Below are 24,150 nucleotides of genomic sequence, written 5' to 3' on the forward strand. Positions count from 1 at the left end.
CATGCTCCATAGGAGATACATTGCCAAAGTGTAAGGCATCTTATCATAACATAAATGCTTATAACACTTTGGGCGAGCTGTGTTCTGGAGGTTCCTGTTCCTTCCCTTTGAGGATGAAGATAGCCTAGAAAAACAGCTTTACAAGAGATCCTCATTTTAAACAACTAAAAAAAGATGAACTACAGTTCCCAAGAGCCATGCTTAATTGCTTACCATTCAGTATTCTGGTGACAACATCTGTTGTTACATTTATGATATTAAATGGTAAGATTTATTATCTTTTTTATTATTATTTAATATATTCTATGAAGAAGAAGACATACCTTACTAAAGTACTCTTTTCTGCAGAATGAGAATTCTAGATATTGTTTTGTATTTTAGAATTTGGGGAATCCTGTGTCTCTCTTATGTGTACATTAAGACCTGTCACTGTCATGTTTTGTTCTCTTGCTAACATTTCCTGTGTTTGTTCATTGTATCACTACCTTGGACCACCATATATTATTTTCTACCTTGTTATCTCTTCCTTTTCTACCTGCCACTGAAGTTGTAGTTTTGGAGAGCATATTCATAATGACAGTAATCCTAGTAACTGAAAAAAAAGAAGCTTCAGGAAAATATATGCCAGATGTGGACAGTTTTTCTATAGGGAGAAAAAAAACACTGTTCTTTAACCTGAGGATGACCTTATTTCTAGTTTTACTGTCCCTAAGAAAAATCTTTTTTTAAAATAGGAAAAGCTGTGTAGTTTACTTAAACCTTTTTCTTGGGAACAACTGAGATTGAGAAATAAAGATCTGGAATAGAAAAATTCATCTTAAGCCCTGAACATCTACTGCACTTGTAAGCACCTGACAGTAGGGTTTTATAATGAAAAGTGTCAGGCAGTCTTAACTATAGATTTTGCTGATGGTTTCAGTCATCATCCTTTCCTCAGTGAAAAGGAAGTATGTGGATAAAAGTCTGAAAAAACTTGGAGGGAGCTCTGTTCTTTTGGAAAGAACTAGGAGTAAAGAGGGGAAATCTAAATAATGTACGGTTTCACATGGAAAAGAACACACAAAAAATTGTCAAATCATTGGTCATTTTTATTTCTCAAATTTGTTGTTTTGTCACGTATCCTTTAATTCTCTGGTATACAGTCTAGTCCTTATATTTACTGTAACTTAGTTTTGACAACTAGTTGAGATGCTTGCTGCCTTACTCTTATATTTGGGATATTAATTCATATGGATTTTTTTTTAATAAATAGAATTTAAAAGAAGGAACTCTAATGATCATTCATCAACATCTGATGATCTGAAATTCTGCAAAGGCTCAGCTAAAATACTGATTTTTTCTATGAAATAATCTACACATTTTATGTATCCTACAATGTGTCAAATGAGAATGAGTTGCTGAGAAATGCTTTTGATTTTTGTTGTTGTTATTTGTTTCTAAATACAATGTTTAGTGTTTTATTTATAAGATAAAATGCAGATATCCGTATGTGCACATTTTTTATTGAGCAGCTGTGTTTGCTTCGTATCCTTTGTCTTTCATCTGTTCACCCATTCCTTAACATTTGTTACATTCCTTTGTTAGAGCAGATCTAAAATTACACTGAAAAATAAAGCAAAAGGAGGTCTTGACATGCCTGCCTCCTTAAGTGGCAGTACAAAGGCAAAACTAAAGAGCATAAAACAAGAAGTCCATGTATCCCATTATTCTATTTCTGAATAATGGCTGAATAAGATGGAACTGGAAAACAGGAAGTGTAAATACGGGGAAAGTATACAATAATCTTCCCTTTTGTACAGTCTCACATTTTCCAGCAATCAGTACCTTAAGTATTGTTAAAGTTTGGTTTAGCTTTATATCATAGCTGTGTATATCATGCTGTAACTTGTCTAATTTTGATTGCAGTTGTGACAGTTTATTTACGTCAGTGGAAGTTTCAATAAGTAGTAGCAGAGAAACTGGGCTTAATAGCCTTTGGACATCTGTATTACAGAGGAGGACATGAACCCACATGATAGTTAAAAGTCAAACAATTTTCAGATTTACAGTAGACGTACAGCAAATCTATGTCTTGGAGCTTGATAACTCTGAATATCCTGGATCTGGGGATATATCAAGGGCTTCCAGACTTTCTGACGTTAACCAGGATCTGAGTTCCTGTTGAAGACTGGTTTCTCTTCTGGGTTCCTGAAATTCCGAAGAACCTCAGCTCTGCCAGGTGTCCTGGGTTTGGCCAGGACAGGGTTAATTTTCACCAGAATCCAGGAAGGGACACAGCCAGGCAGACTGACCCAACCTGGCCAAACAGAGCAGGATATTCCATACCATGTGCCGTCATGCTGGGTTCCGGTGAGGGGGAGCTGGGTGGGGGGAACTCACTCGCGTCTCAGGAGTGTGCGGCGCCGGTCCGGGAGAGTCGGTTCTCTGGGTTCTGTAGTTTGTGTTGTGTGTTCTCCTTATCTGTACCATTGTTGTTGCTGTTCCCTTTGTTTGCTGTTCTTTAAACTGCCCTTATCCTGACCCACCAGTTTCTGCCTGTTTCTTTCCATTCTCCTCTGCACCCCAGCAGGGGGAGGGGCGGCCACGTGGTGATTGTGAGATTGACAGCCCAGCTCAAGTGTGTTTACACCTATGCACGTAGTATGGCCAATAAACAGGAGGAGCTGGAAGCCATTATACAGCAGGACGGCTACGACTTGGTCGCCATCACAGAAACGTGGTGGGACAACTCGCATGACTGGCATGGTGTCATAGATGGCTACAGACTCTTTAGGAAAGACAGGTCAACAAGGAGAGGTGGGGGAGTTGCTCTATATGTGAGGGAGCAACTGGAATGCATTGAGCTTGGCCTGGGGGCAAGTGAAGAAGGAGTTGAAAGCTTGTGGGTTAGAATTAAGGGACAGGCTCACACGGGTGACATTATGGTGGGTGTATACTACAGGCCACCCGACCAGGAGGAGGAGGTTGATGAAGCCTTCTACAGGCAGCTGCAAGCAGCCTCACAGTCACAGGCTCTGGTTCTCATGGGGGACTTCAACCACCCTGACATCAGCTGGGAGGACCATACAGCTAGGCAGGCGCAATCCAGGAGGTTCCTACAGAACATCGATGATAACTTTCTGATGCAAGTGGTGGAGGAACCAACAAGGAAAGGCGCGCTGCTGGACCTCGTGTTAACAAACAAGGAGGGACTGGTGGAGGACGTGAAGGCTGGAGGTATACTTGGCTGCAGTGACCATGAAATGGTCGAGTTCAGGATCCTGCGTGGAGGAAGCAGGGCGATAAACAGGATCAAAACCCTGGACCTCAGGAGGGCTGACTTTGCCCTCTTCAAGGAGCTACTGGGAGGAATCCCGTGGGCCAGGGCTCTCAAAGGCAGGGGGGTCCATGAGTGCTGGTCGCTCTTTAAACATCACTTCTTCCATGCACAGGAGCAATGCATCCCCCTGAGAAAGAAATTTAGCAAAGGAGGCAGGAGACCTGCATGGTTAAACAAGGAGCTTCTAGCGGAGATCAGGCAGAAGAGAAAGGTGCATGGCATGTGGAAAGAGGGACAGGCCACTTGGGAAGAGTACAGAAACGTAGTGAGAGCATGCAGGGATGCGACGAGGAAGGCCAAGGCTCACCTGGAATTGAAGCTGGCAAGGGATGTCAAAAACAACAAGAAGGGCTTCTTCAACTACATCAGCAACAAAAGGAAGGCTAGGGACAACGTGGGGCCGCTGTTGAATGAGGCGGTTTTCCTGGTGACGGAGGATGCGGAGAAGGCAGAGCTAATGAATGCCTTCTTTGCTTCAGTCTTCAGTGCTAAGACTGGCCCTCAGGAATCCCAGGCCCCGGAGGTAAGAGAAGAAGCCTACAGAGAGGACGACTTTCCCTTGGTCGAGGAGGACTGTGTGAGGGATCGCTTAAGCGATCTGGATGTCCACAAATCCATGGGCCCCGATGGAATGCACCCACGAGTGCTGAGGGAGCTGGCGGATGTCATTGCTGAGCCACTCTCCATCATCTTTGAGAGGTCCTGGAGGACTGGAGAGGTGCTGGAGGACTGGAGAAAGGCCAATGTCACTCCAGTCTTCAAAAAGGGCAAGAAGGAGGACCCAGGGAACTACAGGCCGGTCAGCCTCACCTCCATCCCGGGAAAGGTGATGGAGCAGCTTATCCTGGAGGCCATCATCAAGCAAGTGGAAGAAAAGAAGGTTATCAGGAGTAGTCAGCATGGATTCACCAAGGGGAAATCATGCCTGACCAATCTGATAGCTTTCTACGATGACATGACTGGCTGGGTAGACGAAGGGAGAGCTGTGGATGTTATCTACCTTGACTTCAGCAAGGCTTTCGACACAGTCTCCCATGATATCCTCCTGGGGAAGCTGAGGAAGTGTGGGCTGGATGAGTGGTCGGTGAAGTGGATAGAGAACTGGCTGAATGGCAGAACTCAGAGGGTTGTCATCAGCGGCGCTGACTCTAGTTGGAGGCTGGTGACAAGTGGTCTCCCTCAGGGGTCAGTACTGGGCCCAGTCTTGTTTAACTTCTTCATCAACGACCTGGATGAAGAGTTAGAATGTAACCTCAGCAAGGTTGCTGACGACACCAAACTGGGAGGTGTGGTAGATACAGCAGAAGGCTGTGCTGCCATTCAGCGTGACCTGGATAGGCTGGAGAGCTGGGCAGAGAGGAACCTGATGAGGTTCAACAAGGGCAAGTGCAGGGTCCTGCACCTGGGGAGGAACAACCTCATGCACCAGTACAGGCTTGGGGTGGACCTGCTGGAGAGCAGCTCTGCGGAGAGGGACCTGGGTGTCCTGGTGGACGACAGGTTAACCATGAGCCAGCAGTGTGCCCTTGCTGCCAAGAAGGCCAATGGGATCCTGGGGTGCATCAAGAAGAGTGTGGCCAGCAGGATGAGGGAGGTTCTCCTTCCCCTCTACACTACCCTGGTGAGGCCTCATCTGGAGTACTGTGTCCAGTTCTGGGCTCCCCAGTTCAAGAAGGATGAAGAGCTACTGGAGATAGTCCAGCGGAGGGCTACAAGGATGGTGAGGGGACTGGAACATCTCCACTACGAGGAGAGGTTGAGGGAACTGGGCTTGTTCAGCCTGAAGAAGAGAAGGCTGCGAGGGGACCTTATAAATGCCTACAAATATCTGAAGGGTGGGTGTCAGGAGGATGGGGCCAAGCTCTTTTCAGTGGTGCCCAGTGACAGGACAAGGGGTAATGGGCACAAACTGAGGCACAGGAAGTTCCGTCTGAACATGAGGAGGAACTTCTTCTCTCTGAGGGTGACGGAGCACTGGAACAGGCTGCCCAGGGAGGTTGTGGAGTCTCCTTCTCTGGAGATATTCAAGACCCGCCTGGACAAGGTCCTGTGCAGCCTGCTGTAGGTGACCCTGCTTCGGCGGGGGGGTTGGACTAGATGACCCACAGAGGTCCCTTCCAACCCCTACTATTCTGTGATTCTGTGATTCTGTGATTTTATTGCCAGCCGCAGTCAAACCATAACACCAGGTTTCTCCAAACAGGCAGATAAAATTATGTGCTCTATCTATACCAGTAAAGTAAGTGATGCTAGAGGACGTTTCTGGGCCTGGAACTGATCATCGTACTGTTGAATTCTTAGAGCAGTCCCTGTCATGTAATTTGTCTAGGCCAACTAGTACTTCCCCAAAGAGTTTCTGAGTATGGCTTAGGGACCATTCAAAACAGGTGATTTGGATGCAGCCAGCCTACTTTAGAGATTAAGTGAAATGAATTTTAAGGACAGCAATCATTTCATAAGGGCTGACCTCAGTTTCATAGACTAGTCCCACATGCCATTTTTTTTTATGCCTTAACACAGGCAGGCAAGGCGTTCCACGTAAAAAATCTCGTGACTGAGGATTCAGAGGTTACATAACAGAGCTGTGATGGACTGATCCAGGACCGGGAGCTCAAAACCCCTAGTATAGGTCACTGTACGTTACTGCTGATGTGCTGCTTATTCAAGGGAGAAGAAAATCTGAAGAGGAATTTTTCAGTTGTATTCTATCTCTTTACTGAAGTGGGTTTGATTCTGATGACTAGTGCTTCGCAGAAACTGATCTCTATGAGTTCATTGGGGTACTACATTATTTCCCCTGCCGTGTTGAGAAGCAACAGTGGAAAGGTCTTATTTGTTCCAGATCTCTGTGTGCACAAAAGGCAGCTGTTGTTAAGAATTATTATAACTGCATGGTTGACTTTTCTCTGTTCATCTCTGCCTACACTTTGTGTGTAGAGTACCTTCTACTACAAAATAGGATTTTTTTTTTCTTTTATTTTTTCTGCTGCAGACAAGAGAGTTGAAAAGAGAGGATGAAAAGATTGACATGACATATGGGCCCCGGTCAACCAAGAGCAAAAGTTGCAAGGATGGACTAAGTTGCCGTGAGTTTGTGTGGCGGTGCTAATGAAAAAACAGGGCACTATCTTCAATGATATATTATGCAGTAAGCTGTAATGCCTAATGTTTTTTTTTTTTATAATTCATTATTGTTTCTCCCACACACTACATTTACTTGATAAAGTGAGGAAGATTTCTTAATTTGAGTTTAATGGTGTAGTGTAAAAAGAGGAACTTGTTCATTGCAAACGTGTTAGTTGAACTGTCATTATGAGCATTCAGCTATGAGGCTCTGGGTTCCAGTCACAGTTCAATGTAAATATATGATGCTGCTAAAAACTGATCTTTTAGGAGAGTGGCAGCAAGGTTAATTTTCAGTCAAATTATTTACCTGATATAGTTCTCAGGAAACCCTCAAGAATACTAGAGTGAGCACAAGGGAAACAATGGGCATTTGAGAAGGAAAGTAAAACTATTTTTATTAGGAACTCTTACTTATGATGCATTAAAGAGGATGGATAAAAATAATTTAAGGTGGAAAAATATGGTTTAGATTTCCCAAATTTTTTTGCTTCTTTGTTTTTTTTTTTTAATTTTACCTTCTTTTCCCAGAATCATAATCCTAATCTTTTAGAGTCATAGTACTGTGCATTATGTTTCAGATTTCGTTGTAAGTTAGTTCACTTTCCTTTTTAAACATTTTATTCTTCTGGTTTCCTCATAGCTCTTCTGTCTGGCAAGTATAAGAAAGTCATGGCTAGAATGTCACTACCCATTCTTATTTTCCTTCCTATCCATTCACTTCATAGGAGAAAACTCTCAAATAGCAACTTCATTACAAGTTACAGTCTGGTCTGAATAGGTTGTCACAGCAAGAGGAAAATCTTACGGTTGTGTATAGTTGAAACAAGTTTATTATGATCCCTCAGGGTGTAGTAAAATTTTCTTCTAATGACCCAAATTCCAGTATATTTAATGGTTCACAATGGTTTCACAAATGCTGTTAATTTTATGTACTTAAGGATACACATACATGTATATATGTAGTGCAGAAAAAACATAGCATGACATTATGACATTATTATAACTGACATTGAAGTGTTTCCTGACTGTTAAGTGCACAACTCTACAATCTTCATGTTTTATTAAGGTATTTTATTGCATTTAATATATCATTTTATGTACAGACAGGGCATTGTATTACAATTCAGTGCACCAAACAAATTGTTATTTATAGATTCAATAAAATCACCTTTGACCTGCTTTTCTTCAGGCAGTCTGATTAAACCCCGTTTTGGAAGGCATCCATCTTGGGGATTGGTGCTGGTATTTTGGCAGTGGGGTAGATTACCCAGTTTAGTGGATAGTAGAGCTTGCAGAATCAGTGATTGTAAAGCTTAGCAACAAAAATTCCCAACCATTGTTTCTTCATAATCCAAATGCTAAGGTGGTTATAGGGCAAACTAATTCATTTTATTGTTTAAAAACATTACAATTAATGTTTTACACTGAGAAAGTAGCTGGTGGTATTTTATTTCTATTCAGCAAACTTAGAAAGCAGTTGTCACATAGCAGTTAAAAGCATATCCAAAACATTCCACATATAGGTTGATTTTATAACATGACAGGTTGTTTACATACCATCATGCAGTGCCTTGTTTTAATAAGACTACCATTTTCTTTCAGGGAAAACTGCAAGAAAATGAAGTTTTTTATGAAACTGAACAACTCCTTTTACAAGGAGATTATTTCAAGAATATATTAAAACCCCTGAAAAATAATGCATTCCTTGAATGTAGTCCGGGTCTGATCAAAACAGTAATAGTTTCAAGATTAGAAAGGAAATTAAAATGAAGGAAATAAAAAGCCTCCTTGTTGTGGGGTCACTTCCATTTTGATCAGTCAGCTTCTCAGTCTTGTTCGACTACTACAATTTTAGATGGAATTAGAATAATGCATATGTGCAATACATTTAGATAAATACCTATGCACGTTCTTTGTATATACGGTCAAGCTTCTGTAGACACATTGCTTACTTGTGCTTCATTATGGTATTTATCTTTTCCTGAAAGCACACTATATTCAGTACTGGACTGCATATAACAGCTTTTTTTTACGATGTTATCAAAAACTCACTTTCTGGTAAGTGACAAAGTTTCACAGCTGCAAAAATATAGACACTTTGGAGGACATTAAATAGGATTTTTTTTTTTATCCACAGTCATAGATCAGAAGACTCGCATTTTTTGCATGTTTTTTCACAATTTGCAATAGAAAATATTTCTTTTCTTTTTCCTTATTTATTTTTGGTTTTGTAGCAAGAATTCCCTTAAGGAGGTTTTCAGACATCTTTTCATTCATATGTCCCAGGAAACAACAGTGTTAAAAAAGCTAGATTTAGATCTGTAAGCCACATCACAGTTTTAGAAATAGCTAACAATAAAACTGAAAATAATCTGGAGAAAGACAGAAGTCAGCACTGATGTATAGAGAGATGAATTTCATTTCTTTATGTTATCTACAAAAGATGTGTCTTATTCCTAATGGTGCAAAAAATAAATATGTTGGCCAGAAAATATTGTAAAGTGTGAAGCATTTACTTAGTGACAGCGTTAAGTCTGGAAAGTCTTTAGTAATGATGGAAACTAAGTCTTTGAATGGCATTAGCGTAGAAGTATTTCCAGCATGCCAGAAGATTAAACAAAGACTTTTAGATAAGCAATCTGGTTCCAATGTTACTTACAAAATATCAAACCTGTCTTTGGAAGGTGCAGAAGGTGTTCATGAATACCTATTTTCAGCAAATATCATGTTACTCTTACCAGCAGATCAATCAGTCAATTTCCAATAAGTTGTCTGTATAAAATCCACCAAAAATCAGTAAGAGGTTATGTTTTGTTTCTTGAAGTTTCCTGAAATATTGAACGGCTAGAAGTAAAGAAAAATACTTCACAGAATTTACAACTTTTTTGAACAGTCGGTAGTAAAAAGCAGGGTGTAAGAGAGAGACAGGAACCTTAAGAGTGTGATATCAAAAGCTATACAATTGAGTCTGTATGATGTTTGATTCCAAGACATTCTTTCTCTTCTGGTGTTTACAAGCATTAGTTGGCAGCTCTGAGCTGTCCCAGTCTGGTAGACTGTCCTGGGTTCAGCCAGGACAGGGTTAATTTTCACCAGAATCCAGGAAGGGACACAGCCAGGCAGGCTGACCCAACCTGGCCAAACAGAGCAGGATATTCCATACCGTGTGCTGTCATGCTGGGTTCCGGTGGGGGGGAGCGGGTCGGGGGGAACTCACTCACTGCTTGGGAGTTCGCGGCGGTCCAGTCCGGGAGAGCGGTTCTCTGGGTTGTGTAGTTTGTGTTGTGTGTTCTCCTTATCTGTATCATTGTTGTTCCTGTTCCCTTTGTTTGCTGTTCTGTTAAACTGCCCTTATCCTGACCCACCAGTTTCTGCCTGTTTCTTTCCATTCTCCTCCGCACCCCAGCAGGGGGAGAGGCGGCCATGTGGCGCTTTTGTTGCTGGCCACAGCCCAGCCATAACATAGACTCAACTAAATAGCAGTTAGCTTGTGTCCTTCAGCCATAAGTCACATAAAGAGGTAAGAGGGAAAAAGACCTTTCTTGATCCTCAGCTGTGACTCAAGTTTAAAGAGAACCTAGGAAATTCAAGTTCCTCAAAATTCTTCCATGCATTGGAACTGGGAGTGGAAATGATATAGAAGAACATAAATTATTTTTCAGTGACATCAGCAGAATTAGATAATGAAAGAAGTATAGTAAAATGCTTTCCCAAAACAAGAGAATTTGCTTTCTTCATTCCTAGAGAGGTGTTTGGGGATGTTAGGTGTGCAGACATCTCCTCCAGCCGCTCCGGGATCCCTGCTGCCCTGCTGCTGGAGCTCAGCCCAGTTTCCAGAGACCCAGGTCTTTGCCCAGGCTGAGGGACATGGTTGACGCTTTCCCTTTTGCAGGTTCAACCACACACAGGACTCACACTAAACACAAGCCCAGACAACTTCTTGATTTGGCAGAGGCAGAAGGTCATTAGTGCAGCATATACACCACACTCTCCAGGTTCACAAGCATGTGCACATTCGCAGAGTCCCCAAGCACCAGCAAGGCCCCTCTGTCTGTCAGGCACCCCTGCCTGGACCCCAGCTCCTCTTACCCACCCCACAGGTCCCCAGCTCACCAGCTGGTCCAAACAACTGCAAACACGCAGCACTCACATACTTATCCCATAAGCACCTCACACTCTCGGGTCCCCCCCGGATACCAGCATGGACCTCCTACCTGCCTGATACCCCTTCCCAAACCTGGGTGCCCCTCCCACTGACTGGCCCAGCTTGGAGTTTGAATACACATGCACACCCCATGCACACCCGGTCTGGAGAAGGTACAGAAAAACACCTCTATCAACTGACACCAGATGCATGGACTGTGACCCATGGTCCTGCTCCAGCTGCTCGCACTGGATTTTTTTCACTCACTTCACTCAAACCAGTGTTCGCAGCAGCAGGTTTTGGAAACACACACTGTTCCCACCCGAGTGGTTGGGGGTTAAAGAGCCTCACTTGCTCCAGTAGCTGATGCTGAGACCCCACCAGCTCCAGCAGCTGACTCCATAGGCCAGGGGGACCCACATTCCCATTCTCCAGTGATTGGCACCAGTTATGACTCACATACACGGAGGTCTCTCTAGCAGCTGGCACTGTGTCCTTGCAGCACACTCACACACACACACACACGCATACATACACCATAGAGTGAGATTACACAGTTACATTTTTGAGAAAAGATTTAATAAGAACATATAAGAAGATAGGACAGACTGCAGTGATTAGGCTCAGGGCTAAGCCAGACAAACATATAGACCATCTCCTTTTTATAGCCTTTTCTGTCTGTTCATCCTTTGTTCCTCTCTGCTCGCCTGTCCCCTGCATAATGACGCAACATTTGGCACACTCCCACCAACCTCTTTCTAATATCCTGGACATTCAGGTTTGCATCCTTATGGGTTGCAAAGTCCTGGGTTGCTGTTATGGGTTTGTGTGGCAAGGTTTTGGTAGTGAGGGGGCTATAGGGGTGGCTTTTGTGAGAAGCTGCAAGAAGCTTCCCTCCATGTCTGATAAAGCCAGTGCTAGCTATCTCTAAGACATACCCGCCGCTGCCCAAGGCCAAGCCAATCAGCGATGGTGGTAGCGCCTTGCTGATGATATATTTAAGAAGGGGAAGAAAAAAAACTGCAGTGAAACGGCAGTGGAGAGAGAGGAGTGAGACAATGTGAAAGAAGTAACTCTGCAGACACCAAGGTCAGTGAAGAAGGAGGGGGAGGAGGTGCTTGAGATGTCAGAGCAGAGTCTTCCCTTGCAGCTCATGCTGAAGACCAAGGTGAGGCAGGTTGCCCCCCTGCAGCCCATGGAGGTCCAGAGTGGAGCAGATATCCACCTGTAGCCAGTGGAAGGGACCCCACGCCAGAGCAGGTGGATGCCTGAAGAAAGCTGTGACCCCGTGAGGAGCCTGCACTGGAGCAGGCTCCTGCCAGGACCTGTGGACCCGTGGAGAGAGAAGCCCACACCAGAGCAGGTTTGCTGTCAGGGCTTGTGACCGCATGGTGGACCCACAATGGAGCAGGCTGTTCCTGAAGGACTGCACCCTGTGAGAAGGACCTATGCTGAGGCAGTTCGTGAAGAACTGCAGCCCGTGGGAAGGACTCACATTGGAGAAATTTGTGGAGAATTGTCTCCTGTGAGAGAGACTTCATGCTGAAGCAGGGTCAGAGTGTGAGGAGTCCTCCCCCCTGAGGAGGAAGGAGCAAGAGGCAACGTGTGATGAACTGACCATAAACCCAATTTGCCGTCCCCCTGCACCACTCAGGGGGACGAGGTAGAGAAACAGAAGTGAAGTTGAGCCCCAGTAGAAGGGAGGGGTGGGGGCAAGATCTGGTTTTATTTCTCATTATCCTACTCTGATTTGATTGGTGAAACTCCCTTTTCTCCCCAGGTACAATCCATTTTGTCCGTGATGGTAATTAGTGAGTGATCTCTCCCTGTCCTTACCTCGACCCTGGAGACTTTCATCGTATTTTCTCTCCCCTGTCCAGCTGAGGAGGGGGAGCGATAGAGTGTTTTTTGTGGGCACCTGGCATTTTTCCAAGCCAAACCAAAACAGTTGCCTACAGTTTCTTGAAAGCCCATCAGTTAGTGTGGCTGACCAGTTGTGTTTCCTATTACTGTCTCAGTTAATGCAAGTTACTCTGTTTAGGGAAAGGAAGGTTGTCTCCTTCTCTTTCCTTATAATCCAGTCTGAAAACATAAACATTTTCATACTCCACATATCCTTACAAACTAATGTGGCTGACCAGGTTACTGCTTATCACGACCTCTGTTACAATTTCTTGGTCATGTTTGTCTCTCCATGTTCTGATTTGTGGTTCCTTTGACAAGATATCCTGGAAGAAGCAGATACTCTCCTTCCACATAGCCTTACAGAGAGCAGTGGGAAAACATATGGAATTTCCTTTCCCTCCTTTTTTCTTCCACTGTCATTCTGATACTCTCCAGCTTTCTAACCTTCTTCCTACTAATCAGAAGACAGTGGCTTGGCATTGCATCAAAGTAATATTTATTTATCGTGCTGTTAAAAAGCTAAGGCACTAAAAGAGCTTTGATCTAGTAACGAAACCAGAGGTTAGCCAGAAGCTGGGTTTACTTGTTTGTTTCTTTAAAATTCCCAGATCTTCCTTTTGGTATAGAACAATGCACTAAAATTATTCCCATTCATATGGCAGAAAAATATGTAAGATTAAGACAGCTAATTAGTTTTTCAGGGGTGTCATTCTTATCTTTAAATCCATAAATATTTGAAAAGTTGTGGCCCGGTTGACCGCATTTACTGAATGTGATTCTATAGAGTACATTGTCTTTTCAGCATGCATGGATTTTCGTGTCTGGCATTCGTTAAATCTCACTTATGAAAGTGAGTAAATAACACACTATTTTTCATCTGTGACTATTTCTGAGGCATTTATCGGTGTAGAAGAGACACGAAGCATTTAAATGTTTTTTTTCTGAAGCTCTAATAACTAGGTGTTAACCACTTTGAAGCATCATGTAAATGTTTAAAAAGCACAAAGCAGTTGTTTGTGCTGGCACACCAAAGTTCTTAGCATTGCAATTACTCTCTGTGTAACAATGCTGTACACTTCTGTTTTCTTTCCTCTCAGAGGCAGGGTTTATGTTTCTTCAGAATTTTTTGTTGCCTAGTTGCTTTGGTGCTGCACTCTATTTCTAACGTGTTTATTTCAGTATGTACAGTATAATTTCCATATGGCTCTGCTTTTGATGGCAATATGAGTCACCGATAATGATAGGTGAAGGAATAGTCCTTTGAACGTGCCCTCTTTTTCGAAAACTGTGGAGGAGTTAAATCTAGCTACTATTTTCTTAAAGCCATTTATCAAAATAAGGACTATAAAAACATGAAGAGGTTGTTCTTATAACCATTGTACAACTATGTGTAGCTCATAGAATACATGTGAAAAGACAGAGTATTATAGGGATATTTTGACATACATGTCTGGCCACCAAGCAACAGGGGATAAACAAGCAGATCATTTTATTCAGCTGTGAAGCCAATCAGTTTATTAGGCAGGTTTATAAGGAGAGATGATGTTGTCTGTTAGACCAAGTCATCCAGTAGCAGAAAACAGAAAGTTCTTGTGCACAAAAGCCTTGCTTCAGGTATATAGCCATCTCTGTGTCATACATTTATAGAACCCGTAGGATAGCTTGCTACTGAAAAGCAGCTCACCTTTTTCCAGGTGTATTATCTAGTAAAATAAACACATTACCTCTCCGTACAAGGTCTGACTTAGCTATTGTCCTCAGACAATCACAGATACAGGAACATGACTCCTGTGTGATTATATTGCTGTGACCAACTTTGTATTTTTACAGAATCCTGTTTAGGAGCTGCTATTGGGAGCTGTTAATTTCATTCAAACCTTTCTTAAAATAGCTCTGCACAGTGAGTATCTAAACCATATCTCCAATCATCAAAATTACTGCTTCTGTTGTTATTACTGTGGGAAGATCTCACCTAGATCAATGGTTAGGGAATTTGAGTAAGACACAGACCCGGTGACTACAGCTGGCAAGGTGGCCCAGAACAGAGAATGTAAGCGAACCCCAGACAAACACTGTAAGAATCAGCATTCTGTAGTCTGAGTTTGTGGCATGCAGTTACTGACATGCATGTAAAGAGGCTGTGTGGCAGATGCACAAATTTATGTATAGTAATACTTTAAAAACTTAGGTAAATTATTCTTTCTTGCTCTGATACATCAACTTCTTTTTCAATTTTTGCATGACGTCTACTTATTTTCCCTTTTTCCACCTATTTTTTACTATTTTACCTTATTTGCAGGACATCTGAAAACCTAAAATCCTATTCCTGTTTCTGCAGAAAGTGTTCCATTGACCTGATAGCTTTCCATTTCTTTCCTCATTTTTTCCATCATGGTAGATATATTTGGCCCAACATCAATAATGGATGGAATGCCAGACATTTTTTTTAAATATATCATTTCTGTCTTGTCTATTTCTGCATAAATTACTGTCTTCATCAACAATCTGGATGAGGGGATCAAGTTCACCCTCAGTTAGTTTGCAGATGACACCAAATCGTGTGGGAGTGTTGGTCTGCTCAAGGGTAGAAAGGTTCTGCAGAGGTCTCTGGACAGGCAGGATTGATGGGCAGAGGCCAGTTGTGTGAGATTCAACAAGGCTAAGTTCTGGATCCTACGCTTGGGTCAAAACAACCCCATGAAATGCTACAGGCTTGAGGAAGAGTGACTGGAAAGCTGCCCAACAGAAAAGAACCTTGGGGTATTGGTCAACAGCAGACTGAACATGAGATAGCAGTGTGCCTAGCTGGCAAGAAGGCTAATGGCATTCTGGCTTGTATCATGAATAGTGTAGCCAGCAGGTGTAGGGAAGAGATCGTGCCCCTGTACTCGGTATTAGTGAGGCTGCACCTTGAATACTGTGTTCAGTACTGGGCCCCTCACTCCAAGAAAGACACCGAGGTGCTGGAGTATGACTAAAGAAGAGCATCAGAGCTGGTGAGGAGTCTAGAGAACAAGTCTTATGAGGAGCGGCTGAGGGAACTGGGTTTATTTATTCTGGAGAAGAGGAGGCTGAGGGGGAACCTTATTGCTCTCTACAACTATCTGAAAGGAGGTTGTAGCACTGTGGGTGTCGATATATTTTCCCAAGTAGCAAGTGTTAGGGTGAGAGGAAAAGGCCTCAAGTTGTGCCAGGTGAGGCTTAGATTGGATATTACGAAAAACTTCTCCACTGAAAGGACTGTCCAGCATTGGAACAGGCTGCCCAGGAAAGTGGTGGAGTCACCATCCTTGGAGGTATTTAAAAGATATGTATATGTGGTGCTTAGGTACATGGTTTACAGGTGGACTTAGCAGTGTTAGGTTAATGGTTAGACTCGATGATTTTAAAAGTCCTTTCCAACCTAAATACTTCTACAGTTCTATGAAAGAAACTTTCTGTTTCTGCTCTAAAGAATTTTCTCTGCTAACTTATCTTTTGCGTTTCTTCAACTTTGTAGAAGAAAAAGATTCTTTTTTGTCTTTTCTCTATGGTATATCTGCATTTCCTATGAAACATCTCTTTAAGAACTGATCATCTCTCATGGTTATAAAAAAAATAGAGCAAACAAACAACTTGCACTTTAGATCTAACCCAAATTTAATGAAGCTGATCGGAGCTTCAGCACTAGCTATTTGGTATTGGTTTGTTAGATAAAGTTTCATGGGGATCTGTGACATATAAACAGTAGAACAGAACCGGTTTTAGCTGTGAAACAGGCTTTTCTGCAATTGCAAATCTAAATTTCTATAATTTAGTTTATATTTCTGCAGCAATAAATTGAAGAATGATTTCTCTGTGAACTGTACTGCTAAAGGGTAATAGATATCTCGCCCCTGTACTTGGCACTGGTGAGGCTGCACCTGGAGTACTGTGTTCAATTTTGGGCCTCTCACTACAAGAAAGTTCTTAAGGTGCTGGAGCGTGTCCAGAGAAGGGTAACAAAGCTTTTGAAGGATCTAGAGCACAAGTTCTATGAGGAATGGCTGAGGGAACCAGGGTTGTTTAGTCTGGAGAAAAGGAGTCTCAGAGGGGACCTTGTTGCTCTTTACAACTGCCTGAAAGGAGGTTGCAGTGAGGCATGTGTTGGTCTCTTCTCCCAGGTAACTAGGGATAGGACAAGAGGCAATGGCCTCAGGTTGCATCAGGAGAGGTTTAGATTGGATATTAGGAATAATTTCTTTACTGAAGAAGTGGTCAGGTATTGGAACAGGTTGCCCAGGGCAGTGGTTGAGTCCCCATTCCTGGAGGACACCAGATGTATCAGGAAGTTATCTTCCACAGACGAACCTTCTAGACTGTTTCCTCTCTGCTGTGTTGTATTTCCAGTAGATGTCTGGTAAGTTAAAGTCCCCCACGAGAACAAGCACTAGTGACTGTGAGACTTCTTCCAGCTGCTTGTAGAAAACTTCATCTACCTCTTCATCCTGACTGGGTGGTCTATAATAGACTCCCAACAGGATGCCTGCCTTGTTGGCTTTCCACCTCCTCTTTACCCGTAAGTGTTTGACCTCGTCATCACAATCATTGAGCTCTATACAATCAAAGCAGTTTCTAGCATACAGAACCACTCCACCATGTCTTTCCTTACGTATCACTTCTGAAGAGCTTATAGCCATCCATCGCAGCACTCCAGTCATGACAGTCATCCCACCACGCTTCTGTGATGGTGACCAAGTCATAGCTGTCCTGCTGTACAAAGCCTTCCAACTCCTCTTGTTTGTTACCCATGCTACATGCATTGATGTAGATGCACTTGAGTTGGGCTATTGATCTCACCCCCAACATTGGCATGCTATACCTGGGCTCATCTCTAGTCAGCCTGGTTACAATCCCTTCCCCCTTCGAACCTAGTTTAAAGCCCTCTTGATGACCCCCACCAAATCATGAATGAGAATCCTTTTCCTCCTTTGAGACAGCTGAACTCCATCTGTCCCCAGCAGGCTCAGTGCTGTGTAAACTTCCCCATGATCAAAGAAATCAGAATTCCACCAATGGCACCTGTCTCTGAGCCACCTGTTATTCAGGTGAGTTTTCCTGCCCCTTGCAGTGCTCTTCCCTGCCACTGATGGGATTGAAGAAAACACTACCTGTGCCCCTGATCCTTCAACCTATTGCTGCAGTGCCCTGAAGTCTCTTTGATGGCCTTGGGACTTCTCTCTGTGATCTTATCCCTGCCAACCTGTATTAGCAATAGCGGGTAATAATCATAGGACCACATCAGACCAGGGAGCTTCCTAGTAATGTCTGTAACCCGGGCCCCAGGGAGGCAGCAGACTTCCCAGTGGGATGGGTCTGGTTGGCATATTGGGCCCTCTGTTCCCCTCAGAAGGGAATTGCCTTCTGACAATTCTCCTCCTTTCTTTCTTAACAGGGGCAGCAATAATGTGCTGGGCAGACTGACTCACCGTAGGCAACCACCTGGATAAACCTTCACCCACGTCAAAGCCCTGTATCTGCTGGGTAAGGGCAACTGAGGAGATGAGGGAGTCCAGGAGGGGATTCACCTGCCACCCCAAGCAGGGGTCTGTTTCCATTCCCCCCTGTCTCTTAGGTCCCCTCCTTCTTTTGGTGGCAAGAGGGTAGGGGGTGCTCTGCTACTTGTGGAGCCACCTCCTGCTGCCTTGGCCTCAGGGTTGGCAGGGTGTGGCTCCACCAGTCGATCTCCCTCTCACATTCCCTGACACTCCGTAATGTCTCCACTTCCTCTTTCAGCTCGGTCACCAGGCTGAGCAGATCATTCTCCTGATCACACTGAACACAGCTGTTGTCTCTGCTGCCCTCCAGTACAAGAGACAGGCTCAGGCACTTCCTGTAGCTGGAGACCTGGACAGCTGTGTGTTTGTCTGGGACCTCCGTCTGGGTCACCACGCTCCAGGCTATGGCTTTCGTGCAAGTGCAAACCGTAGCTAGGCCATCTCCTGGGAGTGCAATGTCCACTAGTCGGGTTATCCTTCAGAACCAGAAGGGGGACTGTGCCTTGCCGACACACCCTGCCTGTACCAGCTGCCACACTAACTGCTGCACCACACTCTTCTGATGCGCAGCATCTTGTTTGCCCTCCCTGTTAGCAGCCCTCCTGGTCATTCGTGCACCCTGGGGCTGCTCTTGTGTGTGAGGGGGGACTTGGCCGCCCTCACACTTGTCTTCACCCATGCCGAGTCAGAGCTGCATCAGAGCAGCCTCCTGGTCCAGCAGGATTTAATAACTTAGCCCTGATCCAATACGAAATATCTAAAAGAGTTTCCAAGACCAAGAATAACCAGAAAATGGTACAGATGCATTTTATAGCCCTCTGATTAAGCTAATATATAACCAGCTCAGTATCTTTACTACTGCAAAACAGCTAATAAGATAGAACTCTCACAAATAATTTGGATATTATTATAGTAGGTTTAACATAAAGAGTGGAAACATATATTGAGGTAGAAAAGATCAATAAAAGTAACAGAAAAAATAGTAAAAATTAAACTCTGAAAGTAGAATAACACAATTTTAAATAGTTACTATTTTGTAATGTACAGAAATCTATCATCTCCTTTGATAAGTTGCATGGTCTAGGAGTTGTGAATTAAGGCTCCATTTGTGCATGTTTTCCGTGTTTGGATTCAGCATGACCTGTGACTTCCAGGAGACTCCTAGTGAGGTTAAAATAAACAGGTGACAGTTCAGATAGATGATGAGTCTGTCCTTCAGGTAATATCATCCATTTCCCCTTGAATATTAAATGGCCCATCTGTTTTATATGAATCTGTATTCAGAGCTGTTAGTAGATAGAAATTTTCATGCTGAAGTCATGAAGAAAGGGCATATAGTGGGAAACTGTGGATTCATTCACTATTCCCACCCATAAAATGGCAAGAATAGGCTGGCCTCCTCTGAACTGCATGTCTTTTAATACAGGAAAAGCATAAACTAATTTTTTTCCATTTTTAGATGGACTACATAGAATATGCAGTTAAGAGAAGAAGAAAATAGAAAAAGTTCTGAGTCCCCTATTGGGCTGACTTGCAGCAAAACCTAGTACATAATGTGAGAACAATTGTTGGAGTGTATCTGGTCATTTTTTTGTAAAGCCAGCTACAAAATCCTAAGCACAGTAATTTTCATTGGTTCTATCTTGTTAAAAATAATATCATCCTAATTATATGTTTGCCCAATCTGTGTCGTATTGTAAAATCTACTGACTATATACATTTTGTTAATAATGGATGATCATGGCTTGTTGGATAAATCCTCGACTTAATGGTCTTTAAAATGCCTGTTGCACTGAAGACACTTTAAAAGAAAATTATATCAGCTTTATTTTATGATGTATAGTGTATGTTTATGCAATTACGGATGTTGAGAGTTCAACTCACATTCACTGTTGTAATGGATGGCCTTTCTGGACTTATCAAATGCAAGACGAAAGACAAACTCACAAACTCGGACTGAGGCGTCTCTATGTCTAAAAGGTTAACTGTGTAGCCACTTAACAGATTCAACCTTTGCCTGTCAGAGTCCTTCCAAGGACTTTTACTGAAACAATTTCGCAAAGTTGAAACAATAGGTAATTTATTCAAGTGATAGGTATCACAGATTCGGCATTGCCATTGATAAATGCACTGTCTACAAAAGTTGAGTTCAAGGTAATGGTTTAGTGCTTTGGTTAACAATATGTTCCCAGGCATACATCTGACAAAGTCAGAGGTGCAACTCTTACCAAAAAAACATCCCTTCTTGGGGGGAGGAAGGGCAGTTCAGGCCTGTCGACCTATCCGTCAGGTAAAGTTTTCTCTTGGCTCCTCCTACCAAAGAGAGTTTTCAAGTCCAATTTTATATATTAGAAAATATTTTTGTGAGATGGGACTATGTCAATTATTATGTGTTGATTAGTTCTTGGCATGGAATGTCATGTGGTCAGAAGGGGGAGTCAGCGGTCTGACACACCTTCAGAGCAGGCATCTTGGTATGTGCTCAGGGGGCCATCTGGTTTTCTATCTGAAGCAATTTCTGGCTGCATGGCCTCCGCTGAGTCCCAGAGATCACCTGGTTTACAGCGATGGGCTATCCCCCCTGACTTCTGTCTGATAAGTGCAAGTCAGTTGCTCCATTTGTTATCTCCGACTCTTGACGCCTCAGTCCAAGCATGTCTTTCCTCTTTCATTGACAAGTCCAGCAAGGCCATTGACTATAGACAGTGTAATTGCAATCATGGCTAAATTCCAAGTGATTTCTTATCTACTTTTTATTCTTTTTCTTTTACCAGTAGTTAAATACAGTACTTATTTTAAATGAGGCTAAAGAAAACAAGAAGTGTTTCAATAAGTACAGAGGAGAGAAAAGGAATACTGGGGAAAAAGTGGGTTCATTGCTCAACAAAATGGGGGACCTGATTACAGAATACATGGAAAAGGCTGAGGTACTGAATCCCTTCTTTGCTGGTCTTTACTAGCAAGACTGGTCTTTACTAGCAAGACCAGTCTTGAGGAACCACAGATCGCAGAGGCCAGGGTGAAAAGCTGGATAAAAGAAGATGTACCCTTGATGGAGGAGAATCAGATCAGGTAATACTTAAGCAACCTGGACATACGCAAGTCCAAGGGCCCTCATGGGCCGCACAAATCCAATACAAGTGCACCCACAAGTGTTGGGGGACCTGGCAGATGTCATTGAGAGGTCACTCATGATAATCTTTGATTGATGATAGTGACTAGGATAAGCGCCTAAACACTGGAAGCAAGCAAATGCGACTCTGTCTTCAAGAAGTGCAGGAAGGAGGACCCAGGGAGCCGTGGGCCAGACAGCCTCACCTCAGTCCCTAGGAAGGTGACAGAGCAGCTAATCCTGGAAACCATTTCCAGGCACATTAAGAACAAGAAAATCATCAGGAATATTCAGCATGTCTGCTGTCTGATGTCCTCATGAACATCAGGTTGAACATGACCTAGCAACGTGCCCTAGCCGCAAAGGCAGCTAATGGCATCCTGAGCTCCATTACGCAAAGTACTGCCAGCTGATGGAGGGAAGTGACCTGTTCCCTTTACTCAGAAATGGTGAGACCACACATGAGTCTTGTGTCAAGTTTTGGGCTTCTCAGTACAAGAGAAACACAAGCATGCTGAAGAGAGTTCAGCAAAAGGCCACTAAAATGATGAAAAGACTGGAGCATCTCTCCTTTGAGGAAAGGACGAGAAAATCACAGAATCACAGAATCACAGAATGGTGGGGGTTGGAAGGGACCTCTGTGGGTCATCTAGTCCAACCCTCCTGCCAAAGCAGGGTCACTTACAGCAGGCTGCACAGGACCCCATCCAGGCGGGTCTTGAATATTTCCAGAGAAGGAGACTCCACCACCTCCCTGGGCAACATGTTCCAGTGCTCCGTCACTCTCAGAGGCAAGAAGTTCTTCCTCATGTTCAGACGGAACTTCCTGTGCCTCATTTTGTGCCCATTGCCCCTTGTCCTGTCACTGGGCACCACTGAAAAGAGCTTGGCCCCATCCTCCTGACACCCACTCTTCAGATATTTGTAAGTATATATTAGGTCCCCTCACAGCCTTCTCTTCTTCAGGCTGAACAAGCCCAGTTCCCTCAGCCTCTCCTCGTAGGAGAGATGTTCCAGTCCCCTCACCATCCTTGTAGCCCTCCGCTCGACTCTCTCCAGTAGCTCTTCATCTTTCTTGAACTGGGGAGCCCACAACTGGACACAGTACTCCAGATGAGGCCTCAATAGGGCAGTGTAGAGGGGAAGGAGAACCTCCCTCGACCTCCTAGCCACACTCCTCCTATTGCACCCCAGAACGCCATTGGCCTTCTTGGCAACCAGAGCACACTGCTAGCTCATGGTTAATGTGTTGTCCACCAGGACACCCAGGTCCCTCTCCGCAGAGCTGCTCTCCAGCAGGTCCACCCCAAGCCTGTACTGGTGCATGAGGTTGTTCCCCCCCAGGTGCAGGACCCTGCATTTGCCTTTGTTGAACCTCATCAGGTTCCTCTCTGCTCAACTTTCCAGCCTATCCAGGTCTTGCTGAACGACAGCACAGCCTTCTGGTGTATCTACCACACCTCCCAGTTTGGTGTCATCAGCAAACTTGCTGAGGGTACATTCTAACTCTTCATCCAGGTCGTTGATGAAGAAGTTAAAGATGGCTGGGCCCAGTACTGACCCCTGGGGGACACCACTAGTCACAGGCCTCCAACTAGACTCAGCGCCACTGGTGACAACCCTCTGAGTTCTACCATTCAGCTAGTTCTCAATCCACCTCACCGACCACTCACGCAGCCCATACTTCCTCAGCTTCCCTGGAAGGATATCATGGGAGACTCTGTCGAAAGCCTTGCTGAAGTCTAGGTAGACAACATCCACTGCTCTCCCTTCATCTACCCAGCCAGTCATGCCGTCGTAGAGAGCTATCAGATTCGTCAGGCGTGATTTCCCCTTGGTGAATCCATGCTGACTACTCCTGATAACCTTCTTTTCCTCCACTTGCTTCATGATGGCCTCCAGGACAAGCTGCTCCATCGCCTTTCCCGGGATGGAGGTGAGGCTGACCAGCCTGTAGTTCCCTGTGTCCTCCTTCTTGCCCTTTTTGAAGATTGGAGTGACATTGGTCTTTCTCCAGTCCTCGGGCACCTCTCCTATCCTCCAGGACCTCTCAAAGATGATGGAGAGTGGCTCAGCAATGACATCCGCCAACTCCCTCAGCACTCGTGGGTGCATTCCATGAGGTCCCATGGATTTGTTTGTGTCCAGATCGCTTAAGCGATCCCTCACACAGTCCTCCTCGACCAAGGGAAAGTCATCCTCACTGTAGGCTTCCTCTCTTACCTCCGGGGCCTGGGATTCCTGAGGGCCTGCCTTGGCACTGAAGACTGAAGCAAAGAAGGCAGTAGGGATCATTGGCCCAGAGAAGATAAGGCTCATGGGAATCTTGTCAATGTCTATAAATAACTGAAAAAAAGGTGCAAAGAAGATGGAGCCAAGCTCTTTTCAGTGGTGTCCAGTGACACGACCAGAGGCAATGGGCACAAACTGAAACACAGAAGGTTCCATTAGAAAATCGGGAAACACAGTCAGGGTAACCAGGTACTGGCACATGTTTCCCAGAGAGGCTGTGGAGTCTCCTTCCTTGGAGATACTCAAAAGGTAACTGGACATGGTCCTGGGCAACTGATTCTAGGTGACCCTGCTTGGGCAGGGGAGGCTTGGACAAGCTGACATTCAGATGTTCCTTCCAACCTCAACTGTTCTTCAATTCAGTAATACTGTGATTATGTGTAGTCGTATGATCCTTTCATTTTCACTATAACACTTATAAATTTAAAGCAGTATAATAAAGTTAAGTCTCACTTCAGGGACCCTAAACTTGATCACTTCAAAAATAAAGTGCTTATAAGATGCTTCAGCAATTTTAAATTCTCTTCTATTAAAGAACATTATTTTTAGTTATTGGAACACTTTATTGCTGTTTAATTAATTAATTAATTTTCAGATTGGATAGAAATAGCACAGAATTCTAGCACGTACTTATTACTGAGAGATGCCCATGTCCATGACAGAGATCTTAAATAATATTGATCCCAAAATGCATCCCTGAGGGACACCACTCATCACTGGTCTCCTCCTGGACATT

This window comes from Opisthocomus hoazin, chromosome 1 (genome assembly GCF_030867145.1).
Source record: "Opisthocomus hoazin isolate bOpiHoa1 chromosome 1, bOpiHoa1.hap1, whole genome shotgun sequence".
In the NCBI taxonomy this organism is placed as follows: domain Eukaryota; kingdom Metazoa; phylum Chordata; class Aves; order Opisthocomiformes; family Opisthocomidae; genus Opisthocomus; species Opisthocomus hoazin.